Source organism: Cervus elaphus, chromosome 22 (genome assembly GCF_910594005.1).
Source record: "Cervus elaphus chromosome 22, mCerEla1.1, whole genome shotgun sequence".
In the NCBI taxonomy this organism is placed as follows: Eukaryota; Metazoa; Chordata; class Mammalia; order Artiodactyla; family Cervidae; genus Cervus; species Cervus elaphus.
The window spans coordinates 9977141-10000000 of NC_057836.1; the positions used below are offsets into that span (position 1 = coordinate 9977141).

Below are 22860 nucleotides of genomic sequence, written 5' to 3' on the forward strand. Positions count from 1 at the left end.
TCGGAAGGGTGGAGCTGTTAACTGCTGTAGGCTATGAGAGTCCAGGTCTCTGCAGTTTGAGAGGAGATGGTTCTGTTGTGGGCCTGTTGACTTTGAGCTCCTATTGGACCTCAAGGATGAGGTGTTGAGTACACAGTTCAGGGGAGGAGTCAGGGCTGAGGATAGAAATAACTGTGGGGATCTTGAACACACCAAAGCCAAAACTTGATTGGATTTTCTGTTTTTCAGTTAAACAGGCTGTTTGGTGTGGACCTGGCACATAGAAATGAGGTGGGCGGTTTGAATGATATCTGAAGAATTTGCTAGTTAGGCTACCTAGAGCAAGGTGGGGCAAGACAGAAGCGCTGCTAAGTGGAGTGGGAAGAAAAACCTCTTCCTCTCCTTTGCAATTTCATTTCGATTGCACATAGCACTTCAGTAGACATTCATTCCACAAACACCTGCATCCTTCACTTTTCAAACAGGCCCAAATGGAGGGAGTTAGGGTTAAAAGAAGTGAAGTTCCATAAAGCCTTAGAGTGCCAGGACAGAGCTTGGAGCCCACTACTCTGTCCCTGCACCCCAAGAAGCTCAGTAGTGGGCGGGGTTGGTGGGGGTCGGATGCAGTCGGTGGAGGTTTGTTAGAGGCTGGAGAGCCGAGATCGCTCCCACCACCAGGGGTTTGGGGCCGCGGCCCCTTTAAGGCCGGGCGGGTGATCTCAGCCTCGAGTTCGCCGCCCCGCCTTCCCCGGCGGCGCGCTCAGTGCGCAGGCGCGCCGCGGCGGCACTCGGCTGGGCCAGGGACAAGCCGGCCAGCGGCGAGACTTCGGGGCCGCGGTGCTGTCCGCCTGCCTCGCTCTCCCAGTCCGGCTGCTGCGCGTCGCCCGCACACGCCGCCGCCATGGGCTCCTGAGGTACCCTGCCCACCGGCCCTGCGCTGGAGGCCCCGAGGCGGGGGGAGGTAGCCGAGGGTTCTCGGGGACCGAGGGGCTGCTCCGATCTGGAGGGGCCCGCTTGGGGGGTCGTCCCCGCGGGTCGCTTTGGCCGCAGGTCCTCAGGCGGGAAAGGGGACGGAGGCGGCTGTCTTGGCAGCGGAGGGAGGGGGCGTCTGCGGCCCCGCCGGCCTAGCCCTGCGCCTTCTCCCCGCCCTGCGAGGTCGCGGGGCCGCCCGTGGGTGTGCCCTGGCCCCCTCCTCGCCAACGTGGCGGGGCCCGCGCCTGGAGTGTAATCGGACCTGCCCGTGGGGGTGGCTGGGGGAAGAGGGGAGGCGGGCTGGACAGGCCCTTTGCAAGTGGGATTGTGTGCGCCTGGTGGGTGTGCTGGCGCCTGGCACGACCGAGTGAGTGGGGGAGCTCCTGTGCGGGGGAGGGGGGGGGGGAGCTGTGATCTGGGATGGTGGCTGGCCTGGCAAGGCCTCCCGGGGATGCGTGCATGAAGGTGTACACGGCTTGCATACAGGTCTGCAGTCTGGAGGGGCACCGGCAGGGACCTGGGGCTCCAAGGATGTTTTCTGGGGAAGGGACCCCCCCGAGACTGGTTTAGGGTGTGTGCATGCCTCCCCTCGGTTTTCTCCCTGGACACGCTGATGGGGTCCAGTGCTGATGGACTCCAGGCCATGGCTAGAGGATAGGGTTGAGAGGTGGGCATGAGTATCAGTTCCCAACTTATATATGCCCTCTGGAGTTGTGTAAGGCCAGGTGTTACACACACACACACACACAAAAACACCCAGGGCACTGTGGGACTAAGCAGGTGTTTGCACGTCTGATACCTGCGAGTGAGGCAAAGGCCATGTATTATTTATCTGACTGCCCGGTGCTTTATGTAAGGAAAGAAGCAGCAATCAGTGCCCTGGAGGCCCTTGTGCCACGGAGGCAGCCAGGCAAACAAGCTCACACACCTGCTGAGGAGGCGCAGGTCTCAGAGGTGTGACTCCTTCACAGGTTACGTGTGCAGCATCCCTTCCTATCTCCCTTCCTTTTCGGTGTGCTGGAGGGTACTGTGTGTATGTATGTGTATCAGAGCTTGGACTGTGGGTGGGAGGGGCCCTGCAGTCAGGCCTGTGTGCCCATTTTATCAGGCTTTGAACACGAACACATGGTGCCTCTGGGATTCAGGACCTCTCTCAGTGGGGGAGTCCAACTTAAAACCAAGTAGTCACAATGATGTGAAAGATGTAAAACAATAGAGGCAATGAAGAGTAGGTTCAGTGCTGGGGGAGGGGGCACATAGCCAGCAGAAAAGGCTCCAACATGAGGTGGGAAGGTGCAGAGAGAGCTGAGCTGAAATGGAAGGGTAACGAGCATTCCTCTGATGCTATGGTTCTTTCCATGTGTGTTTCCCCAGTTAGTTCTCTCTGAGGCTGTGTGAATACAGAACGGTTTGTTATCCCTCTTTACAAATGTGGAAAGTGGGATCCAGAGGGAGCATGTGACTCCTTGTCCATGTATGTGGGAGGCCTGGATGGAGTGGTCCATGAACCAGCACCTGTCTCTTGCTGCCAGGTTTTGCTGCCTTGTAACTTACCCAGCAGGACTTCCTAGGTGGCTCAGTGGTAAAGAATCCGCCTGCTAATACAGGAGATGCGGGTTTGATCCCTGGGTCAGGAAGATCCCCTGGAGTATGAAATGGCAACCCGCTCCAGTATTCTTGCTTGGGAAAATCCCATGGATGGAGGAGCCTGGTGGGCTACAGTCCATAGGGTCACAAAGAGTCGGACAGGACTTAGCAGCTGAGCATGCACAGCTTACTGAGCATCTACTACGTGCCAGGCACTATGCTAGGGGCACAGGGGTTTAAAGATGAATGGGACCTGGTGCCTGGCCTCTGAGGGCTTCTGGTCTGCTGGGAGATGGACGTAGATAGTGACCTCAATCCAGACACGAGGCCCTGATAACTAGTGAGCGTGGAGAAGGTGTCGTTAGCTTCCTCCAGGAACCCCAGGCAACCTGGTTCCTTTGTGCGGCCTTGGGGGGATGTGTTGTCAGTTGCTCCCACGTGGTAGTGGGTTATACCAGGAACCCCGTCTAAAGGTCACCAAGAGGGTGGGAGAAAAAACTTCTAGGCGAAATGGGTGCAAGTGATCTTGTCCTAGTTCGCTGGAGTTGGCCGAGTTCTGCGGAGCTCAGGCTTCAGTCTGGAGGCTGTTTTCTCCTCTGCCTTTGAGGTTTTGCTCCTGGCTCCTGGCGGGCCGGCCATGCTCTCTTCCCCGAGAGGGGCTCCGTGCTATTTCCAGTCCCTGCTGTGCTCATTTCTCCCTGTGAATTCCCTGGAGTGGAAGCAGCCTGGGAAGGCAGAGGACAGCCCTTCATTGTTTTGAAACCAAGTAACTGTGAATGCCCTTCTCACTCCGCTGGGCCTGGAGACTGGGGATTTGGTGTGTGAGCTGTGGAAGGCCAGCAGCTGGGCCCTGGAAGAGCTCTGGGGGGAGTCTGCCGTTGGACCCTCACAGGTGGTGAGCGCTTGTTGAAGACCTACTGTGTGCCCAGCATTGTGCTGATTCGTGGGTTGTGTCTCCTACAAGGCAGTGGTTGGCTGAGCCTGTCCACCGGGTAACAGATATGTGACAGACAGTGCTCTGCTTGTGGTGAAAACAGAGGGCCCTAGCGGGGCCAGAGGACAATAGGAACAACAGCTCGTTTATTAAGCACTTACTGTGTGCCAGGCACAGTTCTAAGCGCTTTGGTGAATTACTGCGTTTCATCCCCCACCACCCAGTGAGGTCGGGACAGTTTTCTCCACGTTTTTCAGAGGAGGCAGCCTAGGAGGGTAAAGCTGCACTGGTTAGGAAGCTGACCTTGGAGTCCATGCTCTTTCCCACTAACCCTGGCCAGGTCTGGAAGGACGGGGATGCTCTGCCCAAGGAGAGGGATAGGGCCTTGCAGGCAGAGAGAGCCCCTGGGAAGAGGTGCAAAGGCCTGAAATACCTCGCCTCCCAGAGGTGCAAGGGCCCGGGGCCTGAAAACCTTTGAAGGCTCTTCTAAGGAGTTCAGACTTGACCCCAGAGTGGCCAGTAGGGAGTCCTGAAGGTTTCAAAAAGCAAGCGACATCCTTAGCTGCGTATTCCAGTGCAGTATGTTGGCGCGTCTCCCTCTTCCTTCCTTCCTGCAGGTAACTCCAAGGATACTGGGCTTTTCTTCCTTTTACTTTCCCTCAGGTCAGTGGCATCCTTTTGGTCCCTGTAGCCTTTCCCTTCTGTTCTTCCAGCAGCTTCTGGTCTTGACAGCCCTGTGTGACTCAGGACGGGCTTCTGGAGCCCACTGCTGTCATGGTGGTTCTGGCCTGGCCTCTGTGGCTGGTGGTGGGGGTGGAACTTCTCTGAGCTGGAACTTCAGTTCTTCCTGGCTGTTCTGGGCCTGGCACGTCCTCCCTGACTTCTCACCCTGTGGATCTGAACTGAATGGGCAGCCCTCTTCCCCATCTTGTATCCTCCAGGCCCCCATGCTCATGAGTGCTATAAATACAGGTATGAGTGGGGTTAGGGACATAGGGGGAAGTGGGCACAGAGAGCTGGGCTTAACTGCCCGATCTCACTTGTGGGTTCACAGAGGGTATGCCCGCCCTAGCCACCTGCTTTGCTGGGTGTTGAGTAGCCAGCTGAGTGCCCCAGCTTGTCCTGCCCTGCAGGGCTGAAAGACTAGGGGTCTTTGCACAGGACATCCGCTGAAGCCCAGCAGAGGGGGTCCACGTCAGCTATGGGAACCCATGGGTGTAGGTCGTGGGGGGAAGAGTCAGGGATGACTTTGGAATGGAGTGCCTTAGGAGAGGAGGCTGAGGATTCAGAAAGGGGACAGAAATGGTCACTGGGAGCACAGGGCCAAGAAGCACCCCTTTGGGTTCCAGGGAGAGAGGGAGGTCAGCCGAGCCTTCTGGAGAGCGAATTAAGAGCTGAGGTTCAGTCTTCACTCTCATTAGCTGCGTGGCCTTGGACAAGTTGCTGACTGGGTTCTAATTCCCATTCTTTAAAAAATAGGGGGAGATGATGCAATTTCCTTCATCTGTGAAAGGGCAGTAGTAATAGTGCAGTCGTCATACGATGGTGATGTTCTGATGTCTGCGTGGAGCTCCGCACAGCCCTCGGCCCGGAGTGTGTGCTCAGTAAACAGTGGCTTTTATTATTCCCTTCCAAGCTGTTCAGTTTATTCAGGAAAGAGGTGTTGCACACCTGTGTGTCAGTGCAGGGAGCCGAGTATCTGTCTGGGGAGAGAACCGTTGCAGGTGTGATGGGTGCCCTGAGGGAACACTGGGCATTCCTGCCTGGGCGGGCACTTCTCTGACCAGGTGACATGTAAACTGTCACCGGGTATATATGGAAGCAGGTTCCAGGCAGAGGGATAGCACATGCAGAGCAAAGGTCTGAGTTTTCTTTGTCCGCAAAACTATTTGGCATCAGGGCTCAGCACATAGTAGGCCCTTAGTTAATGTTAATTGAATGTGATCTTGGCTCGAAGAGGACAGGAAGAGGAAGAAGTACAGTGTGAGAGGCCCAGGAGAGAAGATTTGGATGGTCCCCAAGTTTCGGGTTATCTCATGTTCCCTCCCCATCTTGTCTACCTCTGCTGAGTGGCCTGCAGTTCAGATACCTTAATTCAGTGCAGTTAAGCTCCTGGGTTGTCATCAGGGACTCAGGCTTGGCCCCCACTTTGCCCAGGTCCTGGGAGGGGCAGCACTGGAATTAGGCAGCACTTGTTCACATTCCTGTTTGGTGCATCTGAAACCCTATGCTTGGGCGAACTTAGAAGCGTGACATGGGGCCTGCCTCTGTCTAGTTGGTCGATTTTCCAGTCTGGGGTTAATGGTGGCTCAGTGTCTGGCATGATGCCTTGCACAGAGTAGGTGCTGAAATAGTTTTTGACCAAACAAGCCAACACTTGGATGGCTTAATATCATTGCCACTCAGGATAAAGCTAGAATTATTCTTGAGAAGTGACAGGTCAGACCAGCATTGTTTATTAGGACTGAGCTTGTATCAGGAGCCGACAGGTACATTAAACAGCCTTGGGTCTGCCCAAGGGCAGGCTCTATCTGATGGCCTGTAGGCTCAGGCCTGGGCTGGGAGGCAGGAAGCCCCACAGTCCCCTCCTTTTCCTTCTCTTCTGGAGCGGAAACCAGAGAGGGAAGATCCCACCCAGAAAGCCTTTGTGCCTAACCTGCGTCACTTCCAGCTTTACTGTATTTTTAAAAAATCACACACGATGAAATGAGCATTTCACGGAAAGCTTGCGATGTTTCAGCCTATGGAAAACAATAGGCATCTCTACTTTTTAAAATAGTACTTGTTGGTTATAGTAAATTTGGAGCAAGAGTGTGGAGGGTAAGAATAAAACTCACCCTGGATTTCCAATAACCAAGAAATAGTCACTGTTGAAAAGTGGCATAATCCTCCTAGGCATAATCCTGCGTTATCTCATTGTTGATATCACATCGGGTCACAGGCCTTTACCCACGCCATGAAAAAGTTAGCCATCGATGTGAGAGAATCGAAGAGGGGCTAAACCAGTGCCTCCTAGTGCTTTGTTTCAAGGTTTCTGTGGGAAAGACGAGGTCTCCACCCTGTTTGCGGGATGGCCCAATGGTGTGGGGAGCAGGCGGAACACTCCCCAGAGTCAGAGAACTGGTGATGACCTTGGTTCAGTCACTTGCCCTCCAGTGGGGCTGCTCGACATCTGCTGGCTGCCACAGGGCCCAGAAGAGGTCCTAGGTTAGAAAACCTTGAACCTCCTCCCACCCCCCAGAGGAGGGACCTGGTTTCTGTTTTGGAGGGAGAACCCATCTTCATCGTCTCTTGAAGAGGGCTGGAGAAGGGGTGTGTGTGTGTGTGTGTGTGTGTGTGTGTGTGTGTGTGTGTGTGTGTGTGTGTGTGTGTGTGTGTGTGTGTGTGTGTGTGTGTGTGTGTGTGTGTGTGTGTGTGTGTGTGTGTGTGCTGGAGAGGGGGTGTGTGTGTGTGTGTGTGTGTGTGTGTGTGTGTGTGTGTGTGTGTGTGTGTGTGTGTGTACGCGCGCGCACTTGCGTGTGTCTTCTTTTCCAACCTGAAGTCTGCTTGGCAACCTTCCGGAAGACTTCAGTCTCCTGGTTGGGGAGCCATGATCTGTGGGCCACAGATCTGTGGGCCACCCTCTAGCCAAGGGTGGTCTCAGGATGGCTGTCCCCCACCCTCACCTCAAGGCAGGGGGTGGCGTGAGACCTGTAGAAGTTACTGCATCTGTCACCCTGAAAGGGATTTTCAGATCCGATGGCCTCCGCATCCTGAGCGAAATGTGTGTGGAGTTTGGTACCTTTATTTTTCCCCTGCTGCAGCCCCTCTGGGCAGCCTGCACCTAGGGAGGCCCTGTCCTGCTGGCAGGTGGCTGGGCACCTCCATCCTGCTGGGCAGGGCTGTTCACCAAAGCCCTCTGGGTCATCACTTACAGGAAAGCTCCAGGCGAAAATAACTAACCCCATGGTGGCGGCTGCTGTAGCTGCTGGCAGAGGCTCTTGGTCTCTATGTTTCTAGCAGTTGTGTATTTTATTTCCATCTAGAATGAACAGAGAACCTGAGATCCCACGAGCATTCATTTTGGGTGCCTGCAGGCACAATGATAGGTGTTGGTAAAGGGATGTGTGTGAAGAAATGAATATTAATCATTGTTCTTATATTAATTAGTACTAATATTCCTAATCCTCACTGGGATTGGTGTAACGCTTTGCAGTTTGCAAATGACTTTTCACAAATAACATTTCATTTAATCCTCCCAAAGGTCCTGGCATCTTGGAAATTTTGCGCCCATTTTGTAGACAGATAGACTGATGCTCAGAAGGGTGAATTTGCCTAAGAAACTGTGGAAGGAAGCACCCACGTTTTCAATTTCAAATCCTGTGCCCTCATTGCTCTGAGTGGCCCCTCCAACATAGCCACGGCCCCCAGAGAGCCTGCAGTCCCACTGGGAAGCCTGGCAGGTGGAATTGCTTCTCAGACTTGGAAAGCGTGTTAGTAGAGGATCTGGTTGAAGCTGTGGGGGCCCCAGGAGGCAGCCTTCTGTTCTGCCTGCCGGTGGGCTGAGGAGCTGAGACTCCCCGGGAGAAGGGCAGCTGAGCTGGGGCTCTGATGGACAGTGGTAGTGGGCAGGTGGAGAAGCTGAAGAAGGCTTTGCAGGTAGGGGGGCCACCCGGAGCACAGGCCCAGGCCGGTGAGAGGAGGAGCGGAGGGAGTGAGCTTGTCTGGAACAGTAGGTATCAAGGCCTCGCTTCCAGGAAGAGAAGTGTGTCTCCCCATGAGTTGGTCGGTGGGTTTTAAATAAATAGTATGTATGAAAGTCTGGACTTGGCAAGGCGGTACGTGTTTGCTTTACAGAGAAAGGCTGGTGCATGGGGCAGTGGTTAAAAAAGTGTTAACAGCCGTAACCTCAGTGCATCTGAGTATGATTTGATTTACAGGAGGCCCTGGCCATCCAGTCTGCTGGCGCACAGCACGGGCTGGGAACAGGGAAGGCTGGCGAGCCTTCTGCCTCTCAAATGCTACCTTTGGTTTGACAAGAGGTGCCTCCCACTCGGCTGGGGCAGAAGACCACTTCTTCCATTTGCAGTTCTGGGTCGTTGAGCCGGACTTGTGGGGGTGGGAGGAAGCCCCACCTTGCCCGCTGCATTTACCCAGCTGTCCTATCTCACAGGGAAGTCGCGAGGCATCCAGAGGCCCGCCTCCATCCTCTGCCAGCCGCCGCTTGATGAGTGAGGGTTGGGTGGCCGTGGCTGTTACATAACAGGTCTGATGGACACAGCAGTGAATGGAATGGAGCCTGAGTGTGTCATGCAGGGCTGCGATGTCCCTCCAGCTCATGCAGGTGCGTGTCACTGGATCAGGATGGCCAGACAGAAAGCACCCCATCTTCTCGGGCTCTGCACTCCCACCCCTCCCCACCAAGCCTTCTTCGTGGTCTGCCCGCCCCTCCCCTGACACCTTTGCCCAGAGAGACCAATTAAAGCCGGTGTTGTGGTGATGCCAGTCTTCATCCACACTCCTGCTGGCCCTGGAACCAGAGCTTGTCTGTGCCAGGAAGGGCCGAGGGGTAGAGCAGGTCCGGCCCTTCACAGGTGAGGTGAGGAATGCGAGTTCGTGGACCAGGGCACTGGCGAGCCAGGGCTGCTCCGGGTCTGGAGCCACCTCCTGACCCAGTGCTCTCTATCTGCTGAAAAAAAGGGGACTTTCTTCATCTGGGTGTCCGTGGGTATTGTCAGTATTTTCCTCAATAATTAGGCTTCTTTATTGGATGAGCGATTAAAATGTATCCTGCGTCTCCAGCAACATTTTTAAAATTACAGATGCTTGAGGCTCTCACCCGGCAGTTGCACTTCTAGGAATTTACCCTACAGAGGAAATGCCACATGTACAAAGTGACTGTGCAGTTAGTCACGGCTGCCTCTTTTTTAATAGCACAAGGTTGGAAGCAACCTGAAAGTCCATCCGCAGAGGGCCAGGAACAAATTATGGTCCATCCAAACTATGGACCACTGTGCAGCCATGGAAAGTAAGATGGAGGCTCCTGGCCATCCACGGACACAGAGCAATCACCAAATAGATTTCTGTGAACGAGGCAGGTGCAGGACATGTGTGTCTGCTGTGCCTCCGTCTGTGTGAAAGTGAAGGGAAGTAGGAAGTGCATTTGCTTCTGTGTGTGCTCAGGGTCTCTGGGGGTTCACACGAAGTTGCTGACTGGGGTGCCTCTGGGGTTGGGGTGGTGCCCGGAAGACTCACTGGAGACCCCTCATACCTTTTGAGTGCCGATTCATGTGACTGTGTGACTTTTCCAAAAATTTAAAATGAGTACAATTAAATAAACAAGAAGCACAGGAAAGGTATTCTCAGCTCTTGTCCATTGCAGGAAGGCCAAGGCTACCCTGTCAAGGAGCAACGTCCTCACTCAGGCCCCTATAGTTGTTATAGTCGTGTCCAACTCTTTGCAACCCCATGGACTGCAGCACCCCAGGCTTCCTTGTCCTTCACTATCTCCCAGAGTTTGTTCAGACTCATGTCCATTGAATTGGTGATGCCATCCAACCATCTCCTCCTCTGTCCCCCGTTTTTCCTCCTGCCCTCAATTTTTCCCAGCATCAGGGTCTTTTCCAATGAGTTGGCTCTTTGCAACAGGTGGCTAAAGTATTGGAACTTCAGCTTCAGCATCGCCTTCCCAGTGAATATTCAGGGTTGATTTCCTTTAGAATTGACTGGTTTGTTCTCCTTGCTGTCCCAGGGACCCCCTTACCATCAGTTAATCAAGAATGCAAGCTTGGGTCTCACGAAGGGGGGCCAGATGTGAAAGTTTGGGTGTTTCTTGGGAAGTCTGGCCCCTTGCCCCAGCCTTGGAGAAATGGACCCCCTCCGTCTGGTCCCTCTGAAGCCCCACTGTTGTCTAACTTGGTATTTCAATCCCTGCTCTGTTTATTTTCTGACCCCTGAAACCTTCAGGGGCTCCCCCTCTGACACATGAATGAAGTCCCTGCCCCAGGCCCTGCTTACTGGGCCCCTGGTTGAGCACTTGACTGGGCGCCCTTTCCTCCACGTGCCTCCTCGCCTCCCCACCTCCGTGCTGTTGCTCACGCCATTCCCTCTGCCTGCCTGCCTCTCCCTCCCAGGCGGTCTCCGTGCCCAAATCCTATCTACCTCTGAAGGCCCAGCTCGGTTTCCACCGCCCTCTGCCCTCTGACCTCCCCGGTTTCTTTATCTCTTCCCCTCCGCTGGCACTTAAGCCTTTTACATTGTGTCCTAGGTGTCTGATTCCCCACTGAGCTGCCGGCTCCTTTAGGGCCAAGTCCACATCACAGCCCCTGTTTTGTTAGATGTTTGCCGAGTGGGTGAGTGGTGGCTGCCCTCTTCGTGGTGGGATCAGGAGCCGAGAGGGGGCAGGGCCCATTTCACATCTGTGAACCGTGGTGGTGCCTGGCACAGGGCGGGCCCAGCCTCGTGGCAGGAATAACAAACCTCACGGCCCAGTGCTTTGTGTGCATTCTTTCCCTGACCCTCACAAGGACCCAGGAAATGCTGTGTTTGCCACTGTGGTTCTCCCACAGGCTGAAGAAGCAGAGCAAATGTCGGGTCCAGGTCACACGGTGAGAAGTAGGATGGGACACAGGTCTGGCCACCTCCAAAACTCTGCATTGGATCAGTTTATTCTACCCCTCCCCTGACTCAGCAGTGATGCCAGCAATGGCTTGGCCAACTCTCATCACCTGCCGCACTGGTCACGGACAACCTTGCATTATTATTTGAGTGTATTAATATTTTCTTCCCTACTGGACTGTGAGCCCTTAAGGGCTAGAGCCTTGCTTGAGATACCCTTTGGACTTAGCACATAGAAGGTGCTTGAAGGTGTATGTTCATTAACCTGCTACGGTAAAGTACACAGGTAGGTGTATTGTGCGATGATTTTTACATCTGTAAATACCCGTGTAAACCACTGTCCAGCTCAAGCTGCAGAACATTCCCAAGCTCTCCCTGGGGACTCCTCTGGGTCACAAACCTCTGAGGGAACCGCTACTCATACCTCACTACTATTGACTGGATCTGGCCTACTCTTCAGAAGAGTCACCCAGGTTGTGTAGAGCAGTCCTTGCTCACTGCGGCATGGAAGTCCACGCTGTTTCAATATACAGTTGGTCCTTGAACATGGCTTTGAACTATGTGGGTCCACTTATCCATGGATTGTTTTTTTCAATAAACGTGCTCGCACTGTTGCCTGATCCATGGTTGGTTGAATCTGCAGGTGTGGATGCAAAGGGGCTGACTGTAAGTTATGTGTGGAGTTTTCACCCCCGAGGGCTAGAGCCCTTCACTCACTGTGTGTGGGTCCACCATCCCTGTTTATTCACTCTGAGGATGGGCATTTGGTTTGTGTCCAGGTTTTGGGTGTTTTAAGCAGGGCTGCTATGAAGTGTTCTTATCTGTGGGGCACATGTGGATGGATTCCTGTGGGGTGTGCACCCAGGGTGGAATGCTGGCTCAGCCCTCTCGGTACATACATGTCTTCACGAATGACGTTCAGGCTGGGGTTTCTCGCTGGGTACGCAGGGCTGGAGCTGGACTTCTTGCCAGAGGAGTCCCAGGGGTCGGGGCAGGTTCAGGGGTCTTGGCTTCCACAGTCTGTTCTTCCGGGCCAGTGCGACTATTGAGGTTCAGGGTTTCTTATCTAAAGGGGACTTGTCTGCTTAGGGCTGGTTGGGTTTAGCTGGTTGAAAAGGTGGTTTCATTAGAGGGACACAGAGTCTAGTTAGAGAGGCTGAGCACTGGCCCATCTGTTCTCAGTTTGGGAGAATACTGTAAGGGTCAAAATTTGGCCTGGTATGTATTGGAAAAACAAAACAAAACAAAACTTAATTACAAGGCTGAATTAAGTAAGCTCTTGCTGAAGGATTTTGGATTACTCTGTTCTCTTTCATTTCTGCACCTACCCACCCCCGAGTCCCTACCACCAAGTGAAGGATAGATACACAATTGGATGGTTTTTCTTTCCTGTTGAGAGATTCGTGGGAACTTGGCCCCAGGAGAAGAGGGACAGATGGAGAGCCGCTGGCGTGGCCTTGGCTTGTCTGTGTTGATCCCAGGGGAGTGGGACCAAGAGACAGGACCCTGCCCCCTCGGGAGGGCATGTGATCCTCTTTCCAGAGGCTAACCAGGCAGAACCGCCCAGCCCCTGGCTGCTCTTTCCCTCTAATCCCCGCTGGAGAAGGGCCAGGCTGAAGGCTGCTGACCTGCTCTGATGTGGGTCAGCCTCCCCCAAAAGGCAGCCACCCAGAAGTCCCCCGGAGACGGGAGGGCCCATCATCCCCCCGGTGGCTGAAGTGGGAGCAGTGGCCAGTTCAGATTAACCGTGCTCAAATCAAGTGCTGCCTAGTGACTCTGCGAAGGTGAAAGTTTCTCCATGGATCTTAAATAAAAGAACTGAAATCCCTCCCGGGCTGTGTTAATATTCCAGAGATGTGCGGGTGAGCATGTTGCCAGCCCAGCTTGGCTCATGGATGTGTAGCAACCGTCCGAGCAAGCACTTCGTGGCTGCAACTCAAAAGGCTTTGGATCGGAACCTGATGAATGAAAATATGACCTTGGAAAGTTTAAAAAAGAGCCGACCACCAGAGACAAGACTGGCCTCGGTCTCAGAGACTGTTGGGTGGGTGCCCTCCCACCCTGGCCAAAGAAGGGAATGCCTATGAAACAGGAGTGAATCGTCACAGATAACGCCATGCCCTCCTGACCCTATCATCAGTGCTATATGTGTAGTAACTTGTTTATTCCCTATAACTCTCTCGAACCTAAGTGTGGCTGCAGCCCCATCGTACAGCTGAGGAAGCTGCAGCAGGGGGAGGTGGTGTAACTTGCCCACAGACACAGAGTGAGTAAGTGATGGGGCTTGAAGTCAAGTCCTGCCGTCTGACTCCAGAGCGCGCGGCTCTTTAACAGCCCTTGAAAATCCGGGGGCCTGACAGGACGGCACGGGCAGCGTGAGGAGCCCTTTCCCAGGATTCTGTGGGCAGATGACCTTACCCTCCAGACCTCTGTTCTCCTCATCTATAAACTAGGTGTATTAGTTTCCACTGTGGCTGACACAAACTGCCAGCAACTTAGTGACTTAAAAGACAAATTTATTATCTTCTGGTTTTGCAGTCAGAAGTCTGAAATGTATTTCATGGCGCTGAAGTCAAGACGTTGGCAGGGCCCCGTTCCTTCTGAAAGCTCGACGGGGGAGAATCTGTTTCCTTGCCTTTTCCAGCTTCTAGAGGCCACTTGCATTCTTTGGCTCAGGGCCCTTCCTCCAACTTCAAAGCCTCTCTTTTCCCCTCTTGTAAGAACCCTTGTGATTCTGTCTGGCCTACTCAGATAATCTGGGATAATCTCTTCATCTCAAGAGCCTTAATCACACCTGCAAGGTTCCTTTGGCCATTTAAGGTAAAATATTCACAGGTTTAGGTGAATATCTTTGGGAGGCCATTTTTCAGCCTTCCACACAGAAAATCTGTAGGGGACACGAAATGGCAAGGTATCGCCCAAGCATGAAGTGAAATGATAGAATAAAATCTTGGTGAGACGGTGAGAGTCTCTGAAATACCTAAGTTCCAAGGCAGGCGGCTGAGTCTGGGAACTATACATAGCTCTGTAGCTTTTCTGGAAAGGGTGGGTGTCTTCAGAACAGGAGTCAGCCAGAAGATGTCTTTCCCAGAGAAGGACGGGGTGGGGCTCTATTAGCGGCCGTGAGTGTTTGCATCACTCTGAGTTGTTTGCTAAGCTGTGGCGTGGTTCATCAAACCTCGCCAGGACCTGGTTGAATTTTACTTGAGATGCCCCCATCTCCCTGTACTCTGATCCTGTGATCACAGGTGCCCTTCTGGTGGCTGATAGGAGCTGCGGAGGACATTCATAAACCAGGACATTCATACTCCTCCCTTGCATGCTGGGTTGGCCTGACCCTGCTCCCCCAGGCCCCTGAAGCCTGGCTTTCTGCACCTGCCAGGCGAGCTCTGTCCAGCCTTGTGGCTTGCTGCTCCCCGAGGCCCTCCCAGAAGACCCTGTTACCCTGCCAGGATGTTGCGACTCCAATAAAACCCACTCCACACGGCTGCCAGGAGTGCTTTGTCAACTGTAGAGTGCCACAGGCCATCTGTCAGTCACGGCACGATGCCCCTCACCTGACAGTGTCCTGCTCTGGGTGCATCCCGGCTGAGTGTCCTCGTCACCATGTCCCCACAGCAATCGTTCAGCAAGTACATTTCATCATGGTACTTAGTCCCTGCCCTCATGGTGCCCGACTCACAGGATGTTAAGGGAACAGCCTTAATCCCAGTTGTGGTAAATAATGGGAAAGGCCAGGGAGGACGTGCCACGTGCAAACTGTAATAGTCCATAGAAGGTGACAGCTACAAAGGCAGGAAGGAGGGGGTGGTGGTAAAGATCTGGGAGCGGGTGGCACAGTAGAAGGTGTTGTTCCTGGGGGTCGGTACAGGGCTGATGGGAGGTGTCATGGAGTGTTAGAGTTGGAAGGAGTTGCAGAGCCCAAACAGTCATTTGGTTTCCCCCGCCCTTATCCAGCCAAAGCCTGTTGAGTGCTGACCACATCCAGGCCCTGAGGTAGGTGCTAGAGATCAGAGCTGCACATGAGACATGACCTCTGACCTCCACAAGCTTGCAGACTGATTAGGGGGAAGACAAGAAAGAGTAAACCACCCTCCAGAGGTTCCTCAATCAGTGTCCCTGCACCAGGAGACCTCTCTCCCTGTTTGATTGGGAGCTTCCTTCTTCTGGAAGCAGCCAGGACATTTTGCTATCTTGTGCCAGTTGGTTGAGACATCCCTATCTTGGCAGGTTCTCACCTTCCTGTTGCTCACACCAGGTGGACTAAGTTCTGATGGAGCACTTGGGACAAATCCCTTTGCCCTCAGTGGCGTGGCCTCTCCACATTGAAAGACGTGTGTGAGACAGCGTGAGTCAGCCTCCATCCTTTGCCCTGGCCTATGCTTTCCTCCAGCCAAACATCGAGGTCCTTCAGCAGAACTGTGGATGACGAGGAAGGGACCAAGTGACGGAAAGCCAGCAGCCTGCATTATCGTGGCTTAATGCCTGGCATTCATCAGTCATCTGATTGATCCTTCTCTTCCAGGTCCCTGCTGTGTATCTGGTGCGATGCCAGGCCGAGAGATCGATGACTCAGGTGTAGGGAGACGGGAACACTGTCAGAACAAACCTCGTGGAGACAGCTGAGAGGGAGTGGGCCGCCCTCATGGAGGCTGTGATGCTGAGGATGGCTCGTGAGTGAAGGTGGTCACTTGCCACGAGGATCAGGGCTGAGAGGACGGTGCGTTGGGACGGGGCCAGGCCACATGTGGAGGGACCCTGTGTTGCCAGCACTCATGGAGGAGGCAGGGAGGGAGGCTGGGGCCTGGCTGCCAAGGGCTCTGGACCTCTGCATCCCACCGTCAAAGCCTAACGTGTTCTCACAGAGTTTCAGATCAGGAGGAGGGATGTGGGCATGTTTGAAGATAAGTGAAAAAATAAACTGCACTTGATTCCTGCTTCCTGGAGCATCACCTCCCCAAAGTGTTGGAGGATGGTCCAGGCCCGTGCCCCTTCTCCTCCTTTCTGGAATCCAGAACGCTTGAAATCCCAAAGGTTCTTCCTAAGTCTGCAGCAAACTAATTTTGTGGCAAAAATCTGACCTGAATTGATACAAGACTAATTATGGTCTTTAAAAATATCTCACCTTTCTCTGTGGAAATACTATGTGTTTGATTTGTGGGTGCCACCCAGACCCTTCTAGGGGTGTTACCACATAAGCACTGTATACAGCACCATGCATGTGTGCTAAAGTCACTCCACTTGTGTCCAGAGGGTCGCGAAGAGTCGGACATGACTGGAGCGACTTCACTTTCACGTTTCACTTTCATGTATTGGAGAAGGAAATGGCAACCCACTCCAGTGGGCTGCTGTCTATGGGGTCGCACAGGGTCAGACACGACAGAAGCGACTTAGCGGCAGACTGTAGCCCACCAGGCTCCTCTGTCCATGGGATTCTCCAGGCAAGGATACTTGAGTGGACTGCCCTTTCCTCCTCCAGGTGATACTCCCAACCCAAGGATTGAACCCGAGTCTCTTCTGTCTCCTGTACTGGCAGGTGGGTTGTTTACTATTAGTGCCACCTAGGAAACCCATAGAAAGAAAAAGAAAGTGAAGTCTGACTCTGCGACCCCATGGACTATAGCCCACCAGGCTCCTCTGTCCATGGAATTTTCCAGGCAAGAGTACTGCAGTGGGTTGCCGTTTCCTTCTCCAGGGGATCTTCCCGACCCAGGGATCAAACCTGGGTCTCCTGCATTGCGGGCAGACGCTTTACCATCTGAGCCACTAGGGAGGCCTGTACAGCACCACAATCCTTCCTTAAATCTGAGCAACTCTGAGTTGGTAGACTCCTTTGGCCCACGGGTCCTGCTTACAGCATGGTGCACCCAGAAAACCAGTTCGGTCACCTGCCCAGTCACTGCTGGGTGGCAGCACCGAGATTCCAGCTCGGCTTCCCTGACTCAGCCTCCTACCAAGTGCAGCAGGGGCAGGCGAATAAGGCCCACGTTTGGAGCCACCTCGCTGGAAGCCGCTGGGCCGCTGGAAGAGGCAGGACCAGGCCTTGACGGTGGTTTCATTCTGCTTCAGCCTGGGACTGAGGGAGGTAGGAGGACAGAGGCAGAGAGATTGCAGAGAAAGTTAGGAGCCATGTCAGTCACTGGCTGACTTTTCCCACTGCTTCCAGCATCACTCGAGACTTTCTTTATTCACACGTCCCCATCAGTAAAAGAACTTTGGGGACATGTGCCCCCATTATATGGATAGTGTTGTAGGTATCATATACTTTTATTTTCTTATTGTTACATTGTGAACTTTGGAGAAGGAAATGGCAACCCACTCCAGTATTCTTGCCTGGAGAATTCCATGGACAGAGGAGCCTGGTGGGGTCGCAAAGAGCCGGACACGACTGAACAAATAACACACACACACACACACACACACACACACACAGAGACACACACACACACACACACACACACACAGGAATTGAACCCAGGTCTCCTGCATCTCCTGCGTTGGCAGGCAGATTCTTTACTGCTGAGCCACTGGGGAAGCCAGTGTTTACACAAAAACTGTAAAGATACACTGTTACAATACATGTATCATCAAACCTACACTAAAACTGGAATTCAGGAGATGAGTTAAAGATGTAATGATTTTTAAAAATTAAAAATTGTTGGTAGTTCAAAAACCTTCTGGCTTCATGTACTTATTTTTGGAAACTGTGCTCTGATGCTGTGGGAGAGAGCAGTTTGTTTAGCTACTTCGTTTTAATGGCTGCCCTCCCTGAAACAGATCCCTGCCTGGGACACGTAGCTGCACACAGAGGAAACGCATCACTGGCTTGTTTTCTAAATCGGGTTACTCATTTTTCCATCCATGCACGCGTATGCAGAGGATTTGTTGAAATTTGGCTAGTACATTTCCATCCTCCCTGAGGCCAATCAGATGTTCCTGTAAACTAAATGGAAGGTATTTTAAAGTTCTTAACGCATGAGTCCAAAACCCACTCAGATGCTTTGGAAATTTTTAAACAGATTAGAAAATTCTGTTACGTAGGCTTTTAGGAGCTCAGATATGAGCTTTTTTTTTTTTTTTTTAAGTTTCAGCATATTGTTTTGGGTGACATACTCTTGTAACAGGAGAAGTGTTTTTATATATAGTTTTCTGGAAACCTCTGCACTAACGGAGGTTTCTTTCAAAGAGCAGTTCCTAAAAAAAAAAAAAAAAAAAAAAAAACACCAAAGAGCAGTTTCTTTCTCACTGACTGTGATAACAAGCCTTTCCTGTGAGGAACATGTTAAACATGCTTAGAGATGTTGTTAGGCTTCCCTGGTGACTCAAGGGTAAAGAACCCGCCTGCTAATGCAAGAGATGTGGGTTTGATCCCTGGGTCAAGAAGATCCCCAGGAGAAGGAAATGGCAATTCACTCCAGTATTCTTGCCTGGGAAATCTCATGGACAGAGGAGCCAGGCAAGCTACAGTCCATGGGGTCACAAGAGTCGGACTTGACTTAGCCACTAAAATAGCACCAAAAGATGTTTTTGAAACATGCTTGGGACGCACATCTCTGACAGCCAATGGTCACAGGGGAAAATGGGCAAGTAGAACTTTTTTTTTGGTTAAAGAAAGATGTGTTGAGGTCAGTGATTAGGTTTGACAGATCATTTTGATTGTGTTTCTACGAGATAACCGGTAAGTCTCCAATAGAGATGATTTCCTGAGTCAGTATCCATCTCATTACAAATCTGGTGGGAAATTCTCCTGTTCTATGGTCGAAAACTTTATTATGAAAAGTGTCTAACACGGGGAAGTAGAGTGCCTAGTAGACTATGTTTCTACCTGCCAGTCACTCAGTGGCAACAGTTAGTGACATCTGGCGGTCTTGTTGGCATCTGTCTCTCTCCCCATTTTCAAAGAGCAAAATCCCAGCTGTCACGTTCTTTTTCACCCTTAAGTAGTTCAGTATGCATCTCTACTTGATTAAGGACCTTTTGAAACCTTTTAAATTTTGAAACAATTATAGGCTCATGTAGTAAGTGAAGAAGTGAAGTCGCTCAGTCGTGTCCAACTCTTTGCGACCCCGTGGACTGTAGCCTGCCAGGCTCCTCTATCCATGGGATTTTCCAGGCAAGAATACTGGAGTGGGTTGCCATTTCTCATAGGAAGTTGCAAAAGTAGTACATAAAATCCCATGTACCTTTCCTCCCCCAAGGCTAACAACTCAAAATTGCTGTAGGCCAATATCAAAACCAGGATGTGGACATTAGTACAGTTTTTTGAAAATATTTATTTATTTGGCTGTGCCAGGTCTTAGTTGTGGCATGTGAGACCTTTAGTTGAGCCATGAAAACTCTTAGTTGCTTCATGTGGGACCTAGTGCCCTGACCAGAGATTGAACCTGGGGCCCCTGCCTTGGGAGCATGGAGTCTTAGCCACTGGACCACGAGGGAAGTCCCTATGGTACTGCTAACTAGACAACAGTTGTTGTTTAGGCTCTAAATCGTGTCTGACTCTACAGTCCATGGACTGTAGCCCACCAGGCTCCTCTGTCCATGGGATTTCCCAGGCAAGAATACTGGAGTGGGTTGCCTTTTCCTCCTCCGGGAGATCTTCCGAACCCAGGGATCAAACCCGCATCTCCTGCACTGCAGGTGGACTCCGAGCTCCCAGGGAAGCCCAACTAGACAACAGAAGACAGACCTTGCGCAGTTTTCCCTGTTTGCTTGTGTGGGTCCTTTTTTGCAGTTTTGTCTCCTGTAGTCTCATGTAGCCACCACCACTTCAAGATACAAAGTGTGTCTCCGTCTGGAGGGAACTCCTGTGTTTCCCTCTGTGTATTTGTGCGCCCACTTTCCTTGCTGCCTCGGCCAGCCACTGATCTGTTCTCCATCTTTATAGATTTGTTGTCTTGAGTATGTTATATAAATGGAACCAGGCAGTATGTGGTATTTTAAGACTGACAGTTTTCACTAAACAATACCTGGAGATCCGTTTAGACTGCTGCCTGTATCAATAGTTTGTTCCTTTTTGTTGCTGAGTAGTGTTCCATGGTCTGGATGTACCAAAAGCTTAAACTTTCACTTGTAGAAGGACATATGGATTGTTTCCATGTTTCCATGACAGTTACAAACACAGCTGCTGTGAACATTTCGTGTATAGGTTTTTGTGTGAATGTACATTTTCATTTCCCTAGGATAAATGTCTAAGAGTGATTACTGAGTTGTATGGTAAGTGCCTGTTAGTTTTATAAGAAACTTCCAGACTCTCTTCCAGAGCGGCTCTACCATCTCATACTGCCTCCAGGAACATATGTATGAGCCAGTTTCTCTGCATCCTCACCTATGTTTGATGTCACTATTTCATATTTGTATGTGGGTAGTGATACTTCATTGTGGTTTTAGTTTGCATTTTCCTAATTGCTAATATTGAATAGCCGTTTACATGTTGACCATGCAACTTCTTGTGTGAAATGTCTGTTTGTATCTTTTGCTAATTTTCTGACTGAATTTGTTTGTTTGTTTATTTGTTTGTTTTTACTATTTAGCTTTGAGCATTTTATATGCTATATTTTATATTCCAGATGCTGGTATTTGTTGGATATGTGGCTCAAAGATATTTTCTTCTGCTCTGTGGCTTGTCTTTTCATGCTGTTCGCATAATCACAGCATGAAAGTTTTTACTTTTGGTGACGTCCACTCAGTTTTTCCTTTTAGAGGGTCATGCTTTTGGTGGTTAAGAACGCTGCACCTAGCTCTGTGTTTCAAAGATTTTCTCCTATGTCTTCTAAAAGGTTTGTAGTCTTATATTTTGCATTTAAAAAAATGATCTTTTGTTTTATTTTTGACTTTGCTGAATTTTTGTTGCTCCTAACACGGGCTTTCTCTAGTCGCAGTGAGTGGGGGCTACTATTTGTTGAGGTGCCCGGGCTTCTCCTTGTGGTGGTTTTTCTGTTGTGGAGCATGAGCTCTAGGGTGCATGCGCTTCAGTAGTTGCAACTCTCGGTCCCTAGAGTAAAGCTAGTTGTGGTGTGTGGGCTTAGTTGCTCTGTGGCATATGGGATCTTCCTGGACAAGGGATTGAACCCATGCCCCCTGCATTGGCAGGCAGATACCTATCCACTGAGACACCAGGGAAGTCCCTATATTTTGCATTTATTTTTTTATTATTTGTTTTAATTTTTTTATATTTTGCATTTAAATCCATGATCCATTTTGAATTAATTTTTGTGTATGGTGTAGGCTTTAGGTTCAGTTCAGTTAGTCAGTTCAGTCACCAGTTGTGTCCGACTCTTTGTGACCCCATGAACCGCAGCACGTCAGGCCTCGCTGTCCATCACCAACTCCCAGAGTCCACCCAAACCCATGTCCATTGAGTTGGTGATGCCATCCAGCCATCTCATCCTCCATCGTCCCCTTCTCCTCCTGCCTTCAATCTTTCCCAGCATCAGGGTCTTTTCCAGTGAGTCAGCTCTTCATATCAGGTGGCCAAAGTATTGGAGCTTCAGCTTCAGCATCAGTCCTTCCAATGAACACCCAGGACTGATCTCCTTTAGGATGGACTGGTTGGATCTCCTTGCAGTCCAAGGGACTCTCAAGAGTCTTCTCCAACACCACAGTTAGGTTAAGGTTCTTTTTTTTGTTGGTCTCTGGATATCCAGTTGTTCTAGCTAGCACTATTTATTGAAATGATTATTCTTCCTCCATTGATAAACACATTTATTTTTGCATACCTACCATGCACCTAATGTGGGCTTCCCAAGTGGCTCATCAGTGAAGAACCCACCTGCCAATACAGAAGATACGGGTTCGATCCCTGGGTTGGGAAGATCCCCTGGAGGAGGAAATGGCAACCCACACCAGTATTCTTGCCTGGAGAATCCCATGGACAGAGGAGCCTGGTGGGCTATGGTCCATAGGGTCACAAAGAGTTGGACATGACTGAAGCGACTTAGCACATGTACCTAACAAAATTGGCAGGAATTCTCATGTGCTATCTATTTCAAAGGTGTCTTCTTCTATTTTTAATTTATTTTTTATTTTCTTTTAACTTCTTGTTTTATATTGGAGTATAACCAATTATACTCCAATGGGGTCGCTAAGAGTAGGACACGACTGAGCGACTTCACTTTCACTTTTCACTTTTCACTTTCATGCATTGGAGGAGGAAATGGCAACCCACTCCAGTATTCTTGCCTAGAGAATCCCAGGGACGGGGGAGCTTGGTGGGCTGCCGTCTCTGGGGTCGCACAGAGTCGGACACAGCTGAAGCGACGTAGCAGCAGCAGCAGCATGGAGACTCAACCAGGTCCACGCGTTGCATTTAGTTGTAATGTCTCCTTGGCCTCCTGTTCTATTACTGCCCCTCAGCCACCTTTGTTTATAAACCTTTGATTCCTGGGAGAAACCAGGTCCTTTGTCCTATAGAATGGTCCCATGGTCTGGCTTTGCTGCTGCTTCCTCATGGTATCATTTCATCTGTTGTGCTACCCTCTGTATTTCCTGGATACTGGTGGTTGGTTCTAGGGACTTGCTTTGATTCCAGTTCACTTTTGGGATGAGGGTTCTTCCTAGATGATGTCGTGTGTGTTCTGTGTACCCCATGCCCCTCTTCAGTGATGTTGACCGTGACTGTGGCCTGTTTCATCCCTTATCAGATTCCCTAGCAGCCTCACCCAGTGGTTTTATCATCCACTGATGATCCATATCTATGTCCATTGTTTGTATTAGGAGTTGCAAAATGGTCATTTTTTGGTTGCATTCTGTCTTCATTTACTAATGGGACTTGTGTAAAGTGGAAACTCCCCTGA

At 51.2% G+C, this 22860-nt stretch overlaps 1 protein-coding gene across 3 annotated transcripts in view; it reads left to right on the forward strand.

Moving 5' to 3' along the window:
• The first annotated feature begins 741 nt into the window (after positions 1 to 741).
• Positions 742 to 22860, forward strand: part of TMEM184B (transmembrane protein 184B) — a 50542-nt gene continuing 28423 nt past the window's right edge. The window contains exons 1-2 of one of the 3 annotated variants that reach the window (XM_043880713.1): positions 753 to 893; positions 8625 to 8795. The gene's annotated coding sequence lies outside the window, so the exon portion shown is untranslated. Of the gene's footprint in view, positions 894 to 8624; positions 8796 to 22860 lie in introns of all 3 variants that reach the window. The other 2 variants (XM_043880712.1, XM_043880714.1) reach the window with 2 other exon arrangements.